This window comes from Nicotiana tabacum, chromosome 17 (assembly GCF_000715075.1).
Source record: "Nicotiana tabacum cultivar K326 chromosome 17, ASM71507v2, whole genome shotgun sequence".
NCBI classification, from domain to species: domain Eukaryota; kingdom Viridiplantae; phylum Streptophyta; class Magnoliopsida; order Solanales; family Solanaceae; genus Nicotiana; species Nicotiana tabacum.
Window position 1 is genome coordinate 95,810,903 of NC_134096.1, and position 17,997 is coordinate 95,828,899.

The 17,997-nt window shown below is 39.0% G+C and overlaps 1 pseudogene; it reads right to left on the reverse strand.

The window, feature by feature from the left end:
* Positions 1 to 63: 63 nt before the first annotated feature.
* Positions 64 to 12,788, reverse strand: LOC107817089 (FACT complex subunit SSRP1-like; annotated as a pseudogene).
* Between the last annotated feature and the right edge of the window lie 5,209 nt (positions 12,789 to 17,997).

Below are 17,997 nucleotides of genomic sequence, written 5' to 3' on the forward strand. Positions count from 1 at the left end.
ATGGAAGATGATATGATTTCTAAAGTGAGATTTTTAACTTGCTATGCATGATATCCACTATCAGCTAGAACGTTTTTCAATAGATGATTGGCACTCACTGGAGTGACGCTCATGTAAAGAGCACACCAAACAATAAAACCACCTCTTTATATTCTTAAACATATGTGAAGGATAATTTATGCAGTCGGCTCCTAGATTATACCTGCTAATACAATGGAATATCTAGAAATACTCAGCAGATCGCGGACAATTAAGATTCGTAGGCTGTCATAAATAAAAGTGTCTCACGACACCTATTTCTCGTCTGCCCCAAAACTTGAGCTTCACATACACTGTAAAGATCAAGTCCTTCCCACTACGAGCCCTGATTGCTGATTAGGCACGTCGACCTTCAAAGCTCCCACTCCCAATCTAAAATAATTTTGCACTTAGGAACTCTCAGATTCGTTCCCTGAATCCATGGCGGTCGACTGAGGGTTCTTGTAACCACTGATCTGTTCGCTGTACCGCTTCTTATCTGCCCTAGCCATTGCCTCATAGGGTTCTTTCTCCTCAGCTGCAAAATCATTAATCCAACACGTGAGCCAACGTTGTCTTAACCGCCTTAAGCATAAAATAATTGAAGAAAATAAAAACACAAGCAAACTGCAACAAACGCGACCAACATTGTGTCAACCGCCCTTAACTGTAAAATAATTGAAGCAAATAAGACAAACACAACGCCACAAAATAACCAACCTGACAGCTTGTTCCATCTTTCACCAAGAACCTTCCCAGTCTCAGTGAAGGTGATTCCAGGAAAACTTTTCTTCACTCTACAAAAACAAACAAAAGGGGTCGGGCGACCTGGACTGCTAAGTTCAGCCAACAGTTTCATTTGAAGGGGTAGCCTAAAGCCGTACTTGATCACTTATTTGGAAGGCATAACTTGGTGCCTATGGTATTCATGGTGATGCCGAGATGGGGAACTATGCAGCTGATCGGGTGGGTCTTGGCTTCACCGATAATCATGTGACATGTTCTACTGGATAACATATATTCTTCCGGAGGGAGGTAGAAAGAGAGCTAGAACCATTACAAAAATGAAGGAGACGGGAGCGGCAAAGGATACAGTGACAAGCTGGATATAGATTGAGAAAGAAGTCCATAGTTTTGTAGTTGTGGATCAAATGCATCCCAAAACCATGATCATTTATTTTACCTTGTTGGAGTTGTTTAGACACACAAGGGATGAGGGGTATGTACCAGATATCAGGTTCATACTATATTACATATAGATTGTGAGAAGGAATTTTCACTAGATTTGCAAGATGCATGTGTACATTTGGCGGCACGCGGTAGTCAGTTCTGAACCTACGTAATATATTGAACGTTGCAACATTTTCTTTTTGGGATGAAGTATCTTGAATGTTGTAACTTGCAACCATGGGGATGTTTTGTTTTATGTTAAGAAATGAGGAATAGGGAAAATACTTGTTTTTGGTTGACATGTCCAATATATTTTGCGTAGAAAGCTAGATTCGATACGCATCACCAGGTACTTGCTTTTATACATCTGAAGAGGAAAAAAGACATTGTCTCCTTGAAACATGAACATTATCTTTTTCAAGAACTCTCATCACGAAATGCTGGGAATAGACCACATAATTCAGGGAAAAGTCATTTATTTACTAAGACTACTAAACTCTTATCATCAAATTTCAAGCAGTATGAGAAACGCAGAGAGATGAGAAATCCTGTAAGAAAGCACCTACCTCTCTTTCACTCTGTGAGAAGAACATGAAAGCACCAATTGCCCTCTTCGGAGCATTTAGATCCTTCTTCTTTTTCTGCCCTCTTCGGAGCATTTGGATCCTTCTTCTTTTTCTGCTTCTTCTTTTTTGATTCATCATCATCTGCCTTTTTTTCCTGCTTGCAGATGGCTTTGACACAGTAGCCTCCTTTTTGGGCTTCTTTGCAGGTTTCTGAAGTCACCATACATGAATGTCAGCTCATATTTTGCCAATTTGCAAGTTAGAACTTGAAAATATATAAATGTGAAAGGACAATTATACCTCTTTTTCACCACCACTATCACTGGCATCAGATTCATCCCCTCCAGAATCATCAGTAGGAGACCCTCCATCATCCTTGTCAAGGACAAAATCTTCGTCCTGAGAAGTTTATGAATGTCAGACAGGCTTTCAAGTATTTTCCACAACACAAAGGGTAGGAAAAAGACACAATCCAACAGACACCCTGAAAATGATTTAGAAAAAGATAATCAGGGAGTTTAAGAAGATGAAATTAACTGAAATTACAAATAGGCATGATTACCTCTTCATCACTATCATCTCCACCGGCTTCATTCTTAATACGCTCAAGATGTGGATCAACAGCATCATCTTCATCAGGCAAAACAGGAACACCTTCTGTAGCCCGAGCTTCATTAAGGTTCATTATTTTCAGACCCTTTGAACTGCATCAATAATTGTGTCAGAGAGACAAAGTAGACTTGTTATCCCCAAATTAAGAAAGAAGGCTTGAAACTCAAGCTAACCTGATGAAATCAAAAAGATTGTGGTACTCAGTTCTCTGGATATTCCGGAAAAGATGTTCTTGTTCAGTCTGATGAGAAGATCAAAGTAATGCATGTTGGTTGTGCCCGCAGTGTGCCTCTCAAACTCCACATAATTAATCTAATTGCATAACGAATTAAGTCAAATATTCAAGAATGAAAATGTATAACTCACAAGTTTATCAGCTTTACAGCAACTTGAGTATACCTCCTCACGCAGTATAAGAGTTGGTGGTTTAGGTAAAAAGAAGAAACTCTTTTCAAGAGGATAGAGAAGTCCATCTTCAGCTTTCAATGAAGACTTCACCGCATACCCATCTTGACTGCTACGGAACTTCCCTGGTTTAGTGACTTTAGCACCAGACAAGCCGCGTAAAATTTGAGTAAAGATGTTCATGGATAAGGCCCTGGTTCATAAGAGAAATTAAATGCTAATAAGTAAACAACACCTATTGAGATTAACACAGTAATGAAGAAATCAAGCTGAGACAGAAGCTCCAATGGAGGTTCTCGAATATTCTGAGAGAGTAGAGAGAGAAAAGGTAAAGAGTGATTTGTAAAATGAAACTCTACTACTTTTCATTAGCGTAGAATGTGTATATATATGTACAGGTATGACACCTGTACGAAATGTTGTACAAAAATACAACTAAACTAACTACTACAACTAATAGGTGCTGACTCAGCACAATACAAAGTTGGAACCATACAATAATTAAGTTTTAATACTCTTAATACCCCCCTCAAGTTGGATGGGAAGATCTCACAGCCAACTTGCCAAGGACAGCAGTGTGTTTAACGCCTGTGAGAGCTTTGGTAAGAATATCAGCCAACTGATCAGTAGTAGCTACATGATGGAGAGAAATCAGACCTTCCTGGAGTTTGGTCCGGACAAAATGACAATCTACTTCAATATGTTTGGTGCGCTCATGGAACACAGGGTTGTGAGCAATATGGATGGCAGATTGGCTGTTACAGAAGACAGTAATACGGGATAGTAAGCTCTTCAAATAACTTGTTTAGCCACACTAGTTCCCCAACAACTTTCCTAAGAGACCTGTATTCAGATTCAGCTGAGGACAAGGAAATGGTCTCTTGTTTCTTGGACTTCCAGCTAATAGGACTATCTCCCACTAGAACAAGACAATCAGTAACAGATCTCCTGGAATCAAGGCATGCTGCCCAGTCAGAGTCACAATATGCAAAAATGGAACAATCAGTACTATTGGAGAAGAATATCCCTAGTGTGGGATCCTTCATGAGATATCGAAGAAGATGGAAAGTTGCAGTCAAGTGTGTGTCTCTAGGTGCTTGCATGAATTGACTGAGGAGCTGCACACTGTATGCTATATCAAGTTTGGTGTTGGTTAAGAAATTCAGCTTGCCCACTAGTTTTCTGTAATATGTGGGATCTGGTAGAAGAGTGCCTTCATTGGCTTTTAATTTCAGGGCAAGATCAAGGGGAGAAGATAAGATGATGTAGGCAAAGCAGTCATACTCCTTTAACAAATCTAAGGCAAACTTCCTTTAAGAGATGATAACCCCATCAGGCTTGTAAAGTACTTCTAAGCCTAAGAAGTAGTGAAGTCTCCCTAGGTCTTTGATTCTGAACTGTTTATCAAGAAAGGCCTTCAAGTTGGTTATCTCAATTGAATCAGTACCAGTGATCATAACATCATCAACATACACAGCTACAAAAATAGTAAAAGATGAGGTCTTTTTGGAGAACAATGAATAGTCATTCTCAGAATGTTTGTACCCCATTGATGACAGGACTTCAGTTAGCTTGGCATACCACTGCCTGATGGCTTGTTTCAATCCATACAAGGACTTATTTAACTTGCAAACCATCTTATGTGAGCTAGACTGATCAATCAGAAGACCTGGTGGCACCTCCATATATACTTCTTCATACAAGTCACCATGAAGGAACACATTGTTTACATCAAGTTGGAATATATTCAGCCTTTCTTCACAGCAACAGTAATCAAGGCTCTAACTGTTGTCAAGGGAAAATGTTTCTGCATAATCAATCCCTACTTGTTGAGTATAACCTTTTACCACTAGTCTAGCCTTAAATCTTTCAATGTTGCCATCTGCCTTATGCTTAACTTTGTAAACCCACTTACAGCCTATTGCTTGTTTTCCAGCTGGTAAGGGAACTAAATCCCAAGTATGATTGGCATGAAGAGCCTCAAACTCTTGTGTCATAGCTGCCTACCATGCAGGATTAAGTGTTGCTTCTCCATATGAGGATGGCTCACTATCATGGCAAATATTTGTCACTAAGTGCTGACTTTCAGAACACAGAGCATCAGGGCTAATGTGATTATGATTGGAGAAGAGGGCATTTAAGGAAGGCGAGCATTAAGAGGTAGTTGGTTGAGTTCTATTAGGAAGGGTGCATATATAGTCTTTGAGGTAGGTAGGAGTTTTGTGTGTTCTATTGGACTTCCTGATTATAGTTGTTTCTGATTTAGTAGATGTGGGTGAATTATGGCTAGCAACCTCATATGAAGATGCAGGTACAGAGCCATAAGGGGATGAGGTATTAGGTTGTGTTGAAGTGTCATTAACAGGAGAGAATTCAGGGTGTTGGTGCACACTTGGAGATGTGATGTCTGCAGCACCTTGGACATCAGGAAGTGGACTTTCACTTTCAATGCAAGTAGGAAATGTGACTGATTTGAAGACACTGTATGGGGAAACACTCTTAGAAGTTAGAGCAAAAGGAAAGATATTTTCATGAAACATGACATCTGTAGAGATGTGTATCGTCCTAGTGGCTAGGCTTAATACTTTGTAACCCTTTGTCCCAAAAGGATATCCTATAAAGACATGAGGAGCTATTCTGGGTTCAAACTTATCCCTTTGTACCTTAGGTACAGTAGGATAGCAAAGACAACCAAAGCTCCTTAAGTGAGAATAATTTGGTTTCTTATGATACAAAAGCTCAAAAGGACATTTGTTGTTTAGGTAGGTAGTGAGTAACCTATTAATTAGGTAGGTGGCTGCCAAAATGCATTCTCTCCAATATCTAGTTGGTAATTTGGATTGAAACATAAGTGCCCTAGCAGTTTCTAGGAGATATTTGTGTTCTCTCCACTATCCCATTTTGTTGTGGTATGTAGGGACAAGTTTTCTGATGAATGATGCCTTTGGATTGATAGAATGTAGTAGCTTCATGACAGGTAAACTCCAGTCCATTGTCAGATCTGATGGTTTTAACAGAAGTGTTAAATTGATTTTCAATCATGGTTATAAAGGCTTTGAGGGCTTGTAGAGCATTGCTCTTACTGAAATGTGTCCAAGTGGATCTACTGAAGTCATCCACTAGTATAAGAAAGTACTTGTAGTTATCATGAGTAGTGACATGGTAGGGACCCCATATGTCAATATGGGGCAGTTCAAAAATTTGGGTAGAGGTACTGGTTCTTTGTGAAAATGGAAGTCTGGTTTGTCTAGCCATAGGGAAAATTAAACAAATGAAGGGTTGTTTGGGTGAGAAATGTACAGGTATGGAGGATATTCCTCTCATTTTGACAAAGGGAACATGACCAAGCCTATTATGCCACAAAAGATTCACATCATACTTATCAAACACAGCTGAGAACTCATTCTTATTAGGCAAAATACGTAAGTACCCACCTGAACTATACCCCAAATCTCTTTTACACGCTTTCTGAGGACCAATATAACCTTACACACGCAACATTTCAAAATTGTGTCTAATACACATTACTTTTGCTACGTGGCATGCGCATACTTAACACAAAAACTGAGCGCGTAAAACTTGTAATATTTTGTCTAAATCCGCATTTTAGTGCCGTGTGTCAAAGTAATAACATTGTCCTTATTTTTTCTTTCTATCAAATGAAAATACATGTCCAATTTCTTCCCCAAACTACCAGGACCCCTCCCCACAACCCACCATTTCCTCATCTGTCTTCCCCAAATTCCCCTCTGTTTCATCTCTTCCCCGTGTACCTTTAAAGAATTCATCAAAACCTATGATAAAGAATTTAAATAAGGTGCTCTTTTTGAGAATTGACGGAAATTAAACCTTCTTTTCGTCTCTTGCCCTTCCAGACTTGCTCTTACTTTTCTCTCTGCCATTAAAACTCACCAAAACGTCCAATCTTTACATGAATAAAAAAGAATATTTTTTTCGAATTTCATGAGAATGAGTAAAATTACAAGAGAAGATTGGAGATTTTATTCACAATGGAGTTCTTTAGTTAATGGAAACTAAAAACTACTTTGATTTACTTTGTTTGGGAGTGGTATGAGATCTGAAAATGGAGAAAAGAGAAGTTGCAATTTCAATTTTCATCTCTTCCACTCTCGGATCTGAAAATGTTTTTGCACACTTGCACTCATGATGATGATGGCCTTCTTGGCTTGTTTGTTGCCGTTGATTTTGCTCCTCTTCTGAGCTCCATGTATTATTCTTGATAGATGGTATAGATGATATTACTCTCTTATAAGCTCCATGGCTGAGGACGAAGTTGACGGGAAAGGGGGGTTTGGGAAAGATGACATATGTTCTTTCTTTTCTGTTTTTTTAATTTAATCGATTAAAATTTATTTTAAATATATTAGTATTTATTTATATATGAGTTATGACACGTGTCACATTTTGATTGGCACGTGGATGCAATCTCCAAACAAAAAGTTGGTCAAGAAAAAAATAGTGTGTATTAGACACAATTTTGAAAGGTTGCGTGTGTAAGGTGATATTGGTCCTCAGAAAGTGTGTAACAGGGATTTGGTATATAGTTCAGGTGGGTACTTATGTATTTCGCCTACTTAATATTGTGAGTGGGTGTATTTACATTTGGTGAATGATGATATGAATGAGTGAAACTTCTGAAGCCTTCATTATTTACACTAGTAGAAGAAAAACAGTTGCAACAAGAAACTGATTCATCAGTATTTGAGAAAGTACTTTTACCCTTTTGATACCTGGAATATAGGTAGTATAGTCCCTCCCTACTACTACTACCAATCACCTGAGGCCTCTTCACTGAAGGGGCATGTAACAGACACAGTGCATCAGTAAAGAGTACAATACATCTAAGATGCACTGCAAGAGAATGGACAGAAATTAGATTGTATTTGAAAGAAGGAACATAAAGGACTTTGTGTAGGATGATTTCAAGACTGATTATCATATCTCCAAATTCAAGCACTTTCACCCTATATCCATTTGGTAAGCTGATCAATAAAGGATATGGTAGTGTGGTGATATTGCTAAGTGTTGTTTTATTGAAGGTCATATGGTTAGATGCTCCTGAGTATCCAAAGGTCAGACTTTTATTCAAAACATTTGCATGATGGTTTGTCAAAATCAACAGAAGAGGTGCAGACCACAATACCTGCGAAGTTGACAGCAGTATTAGTGATGTTGGCATTGCTCGAGGATCATCATGTGTTGGCTGTCTGAAAGTGCTGCAGCAGATTCATTATCTGCCCATATTGCTCCCTAGTTAGGTTGACACTTTGATTCTCATCATGTGGAACTGAATTATCTTCCTTCTCATGAAGTAAATCAGCTGGAACTCTATGTACATTTGCCACAACTCCTTTTCCTCTATTGAACTTGTCACCTTGAGTCTGACTTGGGTTGTTACTCTGATTGAACTGTTGAGCACTGGTGCGATTGAAGCTTTGATTGTTGTATGAGTTGCCTTGGGGATACCCATGTAACTTGTAACATTTCTCCTTTGTGTGACCAAGTCTCCTTCAATAGTCACAGAATGGGCGACCCCTGTTGTTTGCAGTGTACTGTGTTTTGAAGTTCCTAGCTCCGAATGGATTTTTATGTTGTGTAGATGTGGCATTCACATGTAGTGAAGCAGACTCGAGGTTTAATTGATTATTCGGCCTGAGTTCCCTTTGTTTCTCTTCCTATATTATGAGGGAGAAGGCTTGCGCCAAAGATGGCAGAGGTTTCATCATCAAAATACTTCCTCGCACTATTGTATAGACCTTGTTTAAGCCCATCAAGAATTGAATGAGTCGTCGATCCTGTTCTGCTTTATGCATCGTTTCATTTGACCCACACGTACAAACACAACTGCACCGAGACTTAGCACTCAGGGTGTTTAATTCTTCCCACAATCTCTTCATTCGTGTGTAGTAGGCAGTGATGTCTAATGAGCCGTGAACAAGGTCGTTGATCTCCTTTTGGATTTGATATAGCTTCGCCCCATTTGTTTGATCATATCGATCTTCCAGCTCCCTCCATAGCTCGACTGAGTCATTTACATACTCGACACTATCATAAATCTCTTTCGCGAGGTAATTAAGAATCCAGGAGGTCACCATATCGTCGCATCTCTTCCATTGATGAAACTGAGGTGAATTAGGGCTAGGTTTCCTACATTCCCCATTTATGAACCCTAATTTATTTTTGACTGATAGGGCTCGTAATACACTCCTTCTCCAAGACCTATACCCAATTCCATCAAATGGAACCGGCACTAGCATTACTCCATGACTATCCGAAGGGTGAATGTACAAAGGACTGCTCGCATCGATGACTGGCTGGTCATTTCTGCTCATACGGGGCGTTGTTTCTTCGCTTTGATCGATAGCCATTTGAAAAGCTCTAATCGAAGAAACTGACTAATATATCAACCGCGTTTGTGAGTAGATAGATCGATTTCACTGAAAATTCTTCAATCCGCATGAAAAATTTCAGATCGAAGTGACGAATCTGAAACCCTAGCATATGACAGAGGAAAAGAGATTTTGAGATACTGAAAAAGGAATTCCGGTAGACTTTGGGCAGATGTGTTCAACCGTGCTCTGATACTATATCGAGATTAACACAGTAATGAAGAAATCAAGCTGAGACAGAAGCTCCAATGGAGGTTCTCGAATATTCTGAGAGAGAAGAGAGAGAAAAGGTAAAGAGTGATTTGTAAAATGAAACTCTACTACTTTTCATTAGTGTAGAATGTGTATATGTACACGTATGACAGTTGTACAAAATGTTGTACAAAAATACTACTAAACTAACTACTACAACTAATAGTGCTGACTCAGCACTGTACAAAGTGGGAACCATACAATAATTAAGTCTTAATAATCTTAATAACACTAAACACATTCCATAACTTTAAGCAACAAAAAGCAAATATAATGAACTTGCATTTCTATTTTCATAGTCGATGTGAATCCAAATGACGGTAGACGCAATAAACTAATTACCTTGTAACCCGGAAGCAGCCTATCTTTGTATTTCGTATTTAATAGATCTTCACTCAAAGCCAGCGAAAGGTCTATCACATTGTCTGTCTCAAACCTAGATCTGACAAAAAAATCAACAGGTTGATACCAAAAATAGAATGTACGTCATTATCCACCATACATCAATCAATACCTGCAATACAATGTGCAGATACAAAGTTTGCCCCTTCCTAATCGGAGGATCAAGAGTGATAACTACTAAAGTGTGTGGTTGGTTATACTGCAAAAGCAGAGAAAAGTTTGATAAGACGATTTCAAGACTGCATGAAGAAATATAAAAGAGTAGGCATAACTAGAACATTGATGAAGATGCTAAAAAGGGGCTGAACATAGAAATAACCTTTGGCAACAAAAAAATACGGACTACGCTGCTGTATTGAATTTTAAAGTCATTGGCTTGCCCTTGCAAATGCAAGAATGAGAGATGAAGCTCAACATTGTAACGGCCCCTGCAGCATATGGGCACATGTCATTCACTCTGAAGCAAAAAATAGAGAGTGATACTAAATGACATGAAAAGCGCTTAACCAACCTTGGAGTAAGTATGGCAATGCCGTCAAATGTGACAACAGCTTCCTCACCTCCGGCACCAACATCAGCCATCGACATAATTTTGTCACGAAAAACCTAATAGGCACAATCATATTACTCAATCTTTACCAAGAGAAGCTACCATGTCATGGAAGGGATTAAGGATCCCCTCCAGTGAATTCAAGGAATTGAATTGATACGCCTTTGCTTACTTGAGCAGGAGGTCGGTTTTCATCACCAACAAATTGAGTGTTTGAATTAGGGATGTGAAAGCTGATTTCCATCAGCGAGTCTTTCTGCAATCAATAGAAGTGTGGCTTACTAAGAATAGAGTGGCTTCAAAGCATGAATCAAGAAGAGTGTCATTCAAGTAGATTAGGCATGACAACCAAATTAGGAACACATAAATATAAAATGTAAGAAAATGAAATCTTGAGAAATCCTTGACGAAAGTGAGTAACCTCATTAGCCCCAGTTGTATCATCTACATGGAACTCCAACATTGCATCATTTTTTCCTTGAAGCTGTGTTTGCGAAACATCTGCTAATGATATCTCAAATGCTTTTTTAGAACCAACAAGAAAAGCAAGCATATTCCCTGCAAAAAGTGAAGCAGAGTCAAATATGTAGACAGAAGAAATACTAGGATAACATCTCTCTTCAGTATTAACTCTTGATCCCATATATGATCTGTTGCAGAACTATAAAAAGCAATATGGGCGGTCTGAACTTTCCATTTAGGCCACTTTCATTCAACCAATGAAGTTGAAGGCATAACAAATCGGTTTTGTATAGTTGAGGTTAATATCAATTACAACTCATTTACACAAGAAGAGAAAATATTTATTTCAAGCAAAAGAAAATCAGGGAAGCTAATAAACTTATGAAGGGAAAACATCTGCCAACCATTTAGATCAACTTCTCCCTAATTTTTTCCACTAACTGATAGCTGTTTTTCCTCCAGAGATATTCCATAAGTATTCTGGAAATAGGTGGTCAAACTCGCAAGTCGCAACATCCTGCAAAGCAGTAAATACACAAACACAAAACCAAGGGGCATCAAAAACTAATAACACAAGATACTGTGCACTATCCCAGAGGTTTTCCAGCTACCACATACATTGCAAAGGTTCAGAGGTAAAAACTTGTACAAATACGTTAGACACGGTCAGATTCTACAAATAACTTGAGAAAGGAATATCGCTTAAACACCATGCAAAAACACTGAGGACTTTCTTCCCCTTATTTCTCTTTTCCTCAAAGCATGTAATTACGGTAACGGAACTGCGACACTAAGCACTTCCAGTAGCCAGTTCCAAACTAGATATATGCGTTTAGTGTCCAAGTTACCCCTAATTCAATTATGTTACCAGTCAACGTGTAATATTGATAACCATTACATAGCCAGATGTGTCAATTCCCTGAGTTTCCCAAAACTAAATTATTGTTAAGTTGCTAATTACCATGTACTTACGGCTTGCACTTAATCAAACCAATGGTGAATAACTTAGTACTAAAATTTCAAAACTTATTATGGCTAATCGTCTATGTCTCTCTGCATTGATTGAGCTGTTTCTATTCTATTACATCAGCAATGAAATAGTTCAAGAAGCTGATAAACTAAACCTTACTAAAAGAACAATAATAAAACACTTGCCTGGTCACGGAAGCTCGTAAACTTGTAGTAAAGACCATCCTTAATCCGTACACTCAGTTGATTAGTTCGAGGAACCTTCATCCAAGTAAGGCCCATTATGTCTTCCTTGTCCACCTCCACTGCTTTACCACCACCTTGTTTCTTCCATAGTATACCTCCAGACTGAACCTTGAGCTGCCCTGGATTCGGCATTTCTCAGAAAAGAAAAAAAATAAGTTTTACTATCAATAAATGTGTAAAGCAGCTACCCAATTCTTTTTACCATAAGTAACAAAACATTCCCCTTTACTTTTTGCGTGCATCCCATAAATTCTTTACTTTTAATCCTTTCCTTTTGTCCAAATGGATCCAAATCAGATGGAAATATCCCACAAATATAAAAAATTTGAATTTAAAAGCAAGAAAAAACACTAAACAGGGAGAACAGAAAATTAGGGTTTACAACATTATAACAAGTTCATCAATAAATAGAGCTAGGGTTCCAAGTATCCATCTAAAGACAACAACAATGATGAAATTATATCAAAACTGAAAAATAGAGTTAAAAATGAGATTTTTACAACAATTTCATCATTAATAGTGGCTCCTAAAGAAGTAAAAATCATATTGAACAACATCTGGAAACTTGGAATTAAGCAACGAGAATAAAAAGAAGTGAGCATAGTCAAAGAATAAGAACAACTTATAGTGCCTCCACGGCCGCCGAGAGAGATGTTGTTGAACTGATGACCGTCAGTCATTGCTACGTACACGAAAATGGGAAAATACACTGCAGCAAGCGAGAAAGCGTTGAGAAAAAGTTTATATAGATGCACGAGCATCAACCTCCTCCCGCGCGAAAATGCATTAGGCGATTTGGTAATTTGGGGTCTGACCCGACCCGAACTGACTCTTTGCAACTTAGCAGTCCTTTACGCTAATAGCCATTCATTTCATTCATTAGCCTTATTTGAGACATCGAGTAGGCCTTGCGGCAAAAATGTCTAATTTCCTTCTATTTGAATCGTCTTTGGATAGAATGTACTATTATACGTTAAATTGCATTTTAATCACACAAACTGTTACTCCATAAGAGACTCATTTTTACCTTGTTAGTGACGTATTTATTTAACATGATAATTTAATTCATGACTGCATTTACTTCTTCAAAAATGATATTTAAATTAATTAATTAACCTCTTATAATAACAATATGGTAGTTAATTCTCTATTGGTAGTAGTACTATTCCGTACATTAATAAAATTAATTAATTAACCTCTTATAATAACAATATGGTAGTTAATTCTCTATTGGTAGTAGTACTATTCCGTACATTAATAATCTCAATATTAAATGGAAATAATTTCGTCGACATGATAGAAAGTAAAATTTCTGGCATTGAATTACCCTTTATATTTATTATAGAAACTTTAATAGTGATTATGCTAATACGTTGAATTTTTTCCAAACAATAGAGGTAATTTAAGTGTATTTAAAACCGTGCATATTAATTTTTCAAAGAAAACTTTTTAAAAATCTGCTTCCATCTCACTATTAATTTTTGTTATACATAGGGAAGTGATTATAAGGTGAGAAATCAAACTAAGTATTCAACCAACTAAGATATTATTGTAATGACCCGTCCAGTCGTTTTGAGTATTATAACATCGTTCCCCCATTTACTACTCAATTTATGCTTTACATTTATTTTATGACTTACCGAGTTAGTTAGTTCGGGTCCGGAATGATTTCGGAGTGAAATGAGACACTTAGTCTCTTAATTGAAAACTTAAGTTGGAAAAGTTGACCAAATATTGACTTATGTGTAAACGACCTCAAAATTCAATTCAGATGATTCCAATAGCTCTGTATTATGATTTTGGACTTAGGAGCGTGTCCAAAAAATTATTTGGAGGTCCGTAGTGGAATTAGACTTGAAATAGCGAAAGTCGAATTTTTGGGAAGTTTGACCGGGGGTTGACTTTTTGATATCGGGGTCGAAATACGATTCTGAAATATTTAATAGGTCTGTTATGTCATTTATGACTTGTGTGCAAAATTTGAGGTCAATCAGACTTGATTTGATAGGTTCTGGCGTCGTTTGTGAAAACTTGAAATTTCAAAGTTTATTAGGCTTGAATTGGGGTATGATTCGTGATTTTAGCGTTGTTTGAGGTAATTTGAGGGTTCGACTAAGTTCGTATAATGTTATGGGACTTGACGGTATATTTGGTTGAGGTCCCGGGGGGCCTCGGGTGAGTTTCGGATGGTTAACGGATCAATTTTGGACTTGGCATTCCAGCTTAAGAATGTTGGTTTTCTGTCACTGATTTCCTTCTACGCGATCGCATGAGAATGTCCGCGATCGTGTAGGCTTGTTTGAGGCAGTGATGATTTTGTTCTTCGCGGTCACGTGAAGAGGGACACGATCGCGTAGCTGTGCGAGTTTGTTATTTGCGAACGCGTGAAGAAGGTCATGTTCGCGTAGAGTAAGTGAAGCAGAAGTAGAGGTCACGCGTTTTGTGCTTTGCGATCACGTGGACGAGTCCGCGATCGCGTAGGCCTGTGAGAGTGAGCTTCGCAATCGCATGAAAAAGTCCGTGATCGCGTAGGGTTAAATCTGGGCAGTGAAAATTTTTGCTTTGCGATCGTGTGTGGTTGTCCACGATCGCGTAGAGCAAATGACTAGGCACATTTTTCATTTTTACAGATTTGGAGCTCGGATAAAGGCGATTTTTGGGATATTTTCAGAGAAAATAAAGGGGTAAGTGCTCTTAATTCAATATTAATTTAAATTACCCAAATCCATGATTATTTTTAGCATTTAATGGGTGAATTAAGTTGGAAAATTTAGAAAATCCTATTGGTTTAATTTGAAGATTCGAGGGTCGAGTTGAGGTTGTATTTTGGTAAAATTGGTATGGTTAGACTCGTGGTTGAATGGGCTTTCGGATTTTATAACTTTTGTTGGGTTCTGAGACATGAGCCCCACGGGAGATTTTTGAGCTAAATTTCAGATTTTGTTAAAAAATTAGTATTTTCTTATGGAATTAATTCCAATAAATTTTATTGACTAAATCGAATTATTTGTGGCTAAATTCGAGGCGTTTGGAGGCCAATTCACGAGGAAAAGACATTGCAGAATAAAGAATTACACGCCTTGAGATAAGTAACACTTTTAAACTTGGTCCCGAGGGTATTAACCCCCGGATTATGTGTTATGTGATTGGTTTTGAGGTGACGCACATGCTACGTGACGGGCGTGTGGGAGTGCACCGTAGGAATTGTGACTTGGTCAAATTCCATGAGACTGTGTAGTTGAATTATCTGTTGATATCCGTACATTCTCTACGTGTTAGGGAAAATTGAGCTGAGACTCGTATTAAAAATCATGCTTAGACATATGTTGTTATTATTGGTACCCACTGGGGTCATTTCTGTGGTTGAATTATATGTTCAAACTGTAATTTCATACTCAGTCATGTTTATTCATTTCATATCATATCTCAGTCTCTGTTGCTATTTATTAAAATATCATATTATCAATTTTGGGCTGATTATCATGATTTCTCAGAGCCAGAGAGACTAGAGAGGTTGATGACTGAGTGAGGCCGATGACCTAATTGTGAGAATATTTATGGATCGGTTTGCACGCCGTAACATATTTTTTTATTAATTTATGCTATGATTAGCTTGATATAGCGCTCGGGCTGAAGGAGCCCCTCTGGAGTCTGTACACACCCCCAGTGAGCGCAGGTACCTACTGAGTGCGAGTGCCGAGTGATGAGTGACTGTGAGGAATGAGTGATTGTGAGGAATGAGTGACTGTGAGGAAAAAGTGACTGTGAGGTTGGAGTGAATGGGAGGATTGAGTGATTGTTACTCTAAGAGGATACATTGATTTCATTATTTGCTGCATTTCAGCTATCATATATCATTATTTTTGGAAATTTCAGAAAAACATTATTTTCTGTTTCGGTTAAACTTGATATGAAATTTCAGTGAAATCTTAAATGTTGAACTTGAGAGCATGCCTACTCTTTTATATTGAAAAGTACTATATTTGAACTTAGCTGAGAAGCTCATCACTACTTTCAGTTCTTTATTTATTATTGTTACTTACTGATTTGGTTATACTCATACTACGCCCTGCACTTCGTGTGCAGATCCAGGTGATTCCGGATACAGTGGGTGTTGATTCTTTCACACAATCGATTTTTCGGAGATTCAGATGTAGCTGCCATATTTCGCAGACCTTGTCTCTCCTTTTTTATCCTTTTGTTTATTTTATTTGGTCTTAGATTATTATAGATCACATTTTCCAGACTTGTAATGTATAGATACTCATGTACTCAGTGACACCAGATTTTGGGAGTGTGTGTATCGGTATTTGCGAGACTTGTGGATTGTGTTTAAATATTATATTTTTAAACTTAAAATAAATTATTATTTATTGAGGTTGTCAGCTTGCCTAGTATCGAGATAGGCGCCATCACGATAGGTTAGGATTTTGGGTCGTGACAAGTTGGTATCAGAGCCTAGGTTACATAGGTCTCACGAGTCATGAGCAGGTTTATTAGAGTCTTGTGGATCGGTACGGAGACGTCTGTACTTATCTTCGAGAGGCTGCCTAATCCTTAGGAAAATTTCACTTTCATGTATTCTGTCGTGCGAATTATTGATTCCGGAAACTAAACTTAAGTTATTCTATTCTCTTAGAAATGGTGAGGACACGTACTACCGAATCGGACGGTCAGCCATCAGTGCCACCAGCTAGGGCCGCGAGAGGTCGGGGCTGTGGTAGAGGCCGCGACCAAGGTAGAGGTCGAGGTGTAGTTCGTACAGCAGTTGGAGCAGCACCTGTAGCATCACCAGTTGCTCCAACTCAGGAGTAGATTCCAGATATGGCTGAGCCGACAGGACCAGCTTAGGCACCAGTTGTGCCCATTGAGATTCCAGGCCTTTAGGAGACTTTGGCTCAGATATTGACAGTTTGCATTGGCCTTGCTCTGGTGGTTTCGGCTCAGGCCGCACCTGCCACTTCTCAAGCCGGGGGGAGGTACTCATACCCCTATTGCCCATACTCCAAATCAGGTAGTACAGAGACTTCAGATACCGGAGGCACTACCAGCCCAGCCGGCTGCAGTTGTTCAGGCCCCGGTAGTCCCCGTTATGGCAGATGATGAGCAGATGAGACTTGAGAGATTTGAGAGGCTTCGACCTCCATCATTTAGCGGTGCTGAGTCAGAGGATGCTCAGGGTTTTCTGGATAAGTGTCAGCGGATACTTCAGACAGCGGGTATTTTGGAGACCAGTGGGGTCTCGTTCACTACTTTTTAGTTTTTTGGAGCTGCCTTCAGACGGTGGGAGACATATGAGAGGCACAGGCCGGTCGGTGATGTACCACTTACATGGCAGGAATTCTCCGTTCTCTTTTTGGAGAAGTTTGTGCCGCAGTCTCATGGAGAGGAGCTGCGCAAACAGTTTGAGCAGTTACGTCAGGATGGTATGTCTGTGACGCAGTACGAGATGAGATTTTCTAAGTTGGCTCGTCATGCAGTTTGGTTGGTTCCCACTGATAGGGAGAGGATTACGAGGTTCATTGATGGCCTCACATATCATCTACAGTTAGTTATGACTCGGGAGAGAGTTTATGGTGCTACTACATTGCTCGGCAAATAAAGATGGTCCGTAGCCAAGATCATGGAGAGAGTGAGGCTAAGAGGCCTCGTGGTCCAAGTGATTTTAGCAGTGTTCCTTCCGAGGGTCAATTTTACTGTTGTACGGGTCGTCCTTACAGACACGCTCAGACGGGTCGTCCGGTTCACCGTATTGCATCATCCAGCCAGGGTTCATATAGTTCTCATCAGGGTCGGTCATCTCTCAGTGCTCTGCCAGCCCAGAGTTCGTCTCGTGCTCCTTCAGTTCAGGGTTTATTTGCATCGGGTGCTTCTAGCAGTTATTCTAGTTCTCGGAGCCCGATTCAGTCAGCACCCCACCAGTACCGGGGAGCTA